This window comes from Micromys minutus (assembly GCF_963924665.1).
Source record: "Micromys minutus genome assembly, chromosome: 4".
In the NCBI taxonomy this organism is placed as follows: domain Eukaryota; kingdom Metazoa; phylum Chordata; class Mammalia; order Rodentia; family Muridae; genus Micromys; species Micromys minutus.
The window spans coordinates 30,637,568-30,640,088 of record NC_137973.1 but is presented as its reverse complement, the minus strand read 5'-3'; positions in this window follow the sequence as shown (position 1 = coordinate 30,640,088).

Genomic DNA, 2,521 nt, shown 5'->3' with positions numbered 1-2,521 from the left:
CAAAATGGCGGCTCAAGCCCGTGACGTTGAGACCGCCTCCTTCTATGGGAGCCAATGATAGTGGGCTTGACGGGCAATGACGTAACGACACACCAATAAGCGTTGGCTGGAGGGGGGGCGGACTCTTCACAAGCGACAGGCAAGCTAGAACACCAACTGGGAAAGAGAGGGAGCCATAAGAACCAATTAGAACCGTGCATGGACTTTAGGGGCAGGACAACTAGCTTTGGTATTTTTTGCTTCTTGGGAAGGCCGAAGCTGCCTTCAGTTTCTTAACCTGGACCTGCACAAGTTGCTGAACGGTGCACCAGAGCTGGGTTAACATAGAAATCCTGTATTCTCTGGTGCAAAGGATCAAGTCTTGAGCAGTGTTAGAAGGAAGTTAACCACGACCAGAAATAAAAGTTGGAAGACAAACTGATATTCAGCAGTTTTCAAGGACTGAGTGCTAGCTTGTATGAGATTTGAGTTTTCTTGTATGGTTTTCTTTTCTTTTCTTTTTTTTTTTTTAGTACAGAATAGAGTTTATTGAGGTCATGGGAGAGTTAAGAGGGTGATAGAGGCAGAGAGAGAGAGATAGAGAGAGATAGAGAGAGAGAGAGAGAGAGAGAGAGAGAGAGAGAGAGAGAGAGAGAGAAAGGAATAGAGGAGTAGAAGCCAGCCATGAGCACTTGGAAGGAGAGGGGGGAAGGGGAAGGGGAGGGATAGGGTGGAGAGCAAGAGAGCCAGGAGGCAAGAGAGGCCAAGGGAGCCTTGTATGGTTTTCATAAACACTTTAATCCTTATGTAAGCATTGTAATTGTTAAGAGTCATTCTGTGGAGACGTAACTTCTTGAATTTAAGACTGTAGGTGCATGGTAAACATTTAGCACATATATAGTAAATGAACCATAGTTCAATAATAGTTAACCTGTGTGATGGTCCCTGTCTGTAATACGCCCACAAAGGACGCTGCAACAGGGTGATCTCCAGTGTGAAGGTAACCAATGCTACACAGTGCAACTGTCTCAAAAGTGAAAGGCAACCAAAGAAATAGGATAGTTCTTGAGCATCTATAAATAGTACTGTATTACTTTAATGGGAATACATACACAAGGCAGCCTCTGCCTTTCAAAGCTTTTTAATTCTCAGACTAAGTCGTTGTAGTCATATCCTCCTCTCCTTTTTGGTTTTTCGCTGTAACAGTTCTGGCTGTTCTGGAATTTACTCTGTAGACCAGGCTGGCCTCAAAATCACAGAGATTGCCCTACCTCTGCCTCCCAAGTGCTGGGATTCAAGTCTTCTTGAGAGTGTTAATCAACAAGTATTACATATTTATATTCTGAATAATTGGTCTAACAGCTAGGCATCAGCCTACACCTTGAGAGGCATAGGCAGCAAGGTCACAAATTCAAGGCTATCTCTGCCTACATAGTGAATTCAATGCCAGATCCTGTCGTAAAACAGAAAAAAGAAAAAATACAGAAAAATGACCACAGGCACTATCTCTATAGTAACAACCCACTGTTCTCTTGTGGTATACTAAACAAAATACAACAAAGTCTATCTAATAACAGCACTGCTCATGACATTTTCATTTTTTGAGTCCCTGTGTAGCTCCTTGCTAGCCTATAAGTCACTATGTAGATAGGGCTGGCTTTAAACCCCTAAAGATACACCTGCTTTTCTGCCTCTACCTCCAAGTGCTGGGATTAAAGGTATAGGCAACAACAGTTTTTGGTAACTTCTTGTGACAGACAGGATTGGCTACTTGATCATTTCTCATAGCATTAGGTGCACTTCTCATGGGACAATCTGAGAACACTGAAACACAAATATTATTACTATAAAATGCAAAATCTGGTAAACATAGATATAGAAATGATTATACAGCTCTAGAAAATAGACCTATACATAGCATAGGGTCAAAAGGAAAAGGTGGTTCTGAAAAAGGTCATTTAGAAATACCCTGATCCTCCAGGACAAATTACAGAAAAGCTTTGTTAGGCTAGTGAGAAGCAGAACTCATCTTCAGGAAGGTTAATTCAGTGGTAAATACAAATGTTCAGAAACTTAGGCCCAAAGGTGGGCAGTCTAAGCCACGTCTACTGCAAGCTTTAGGTAAGAGATAATTAGGATTAACCTAAAACTGTGGTAGTTAAGGATAGCTCAATAGTAGAGCACTTGTCTAGCATGCATAAAGCCCTGAGTTCAATCTCTAGTACTGCTGGCAGTAGTGAGTGGGTGGGGGAGTATGTGTGTGCATATAATGGGGAAAAAAACAAAAGGAAGTTAAGACAAGAAAATATAAGACTAAATCTAATTAACAGTACTTGAGAAACTGGACCTAATGGGGTAGGCCTATAATGTCAGCAAGTCAGGAGGTTGAAACAGAATTACAGATTCAAGACAAGCCTGGGAAATTTAGAAACAAATGAGAGGCCTGGAGGCATGGCTCAACAGTACTGGCTGCTCTTGCAGAGGACATAGGTTAGGGTCTTAGTACCCACAAGACTCACAACTATCTGTAACTCCAGTTCCA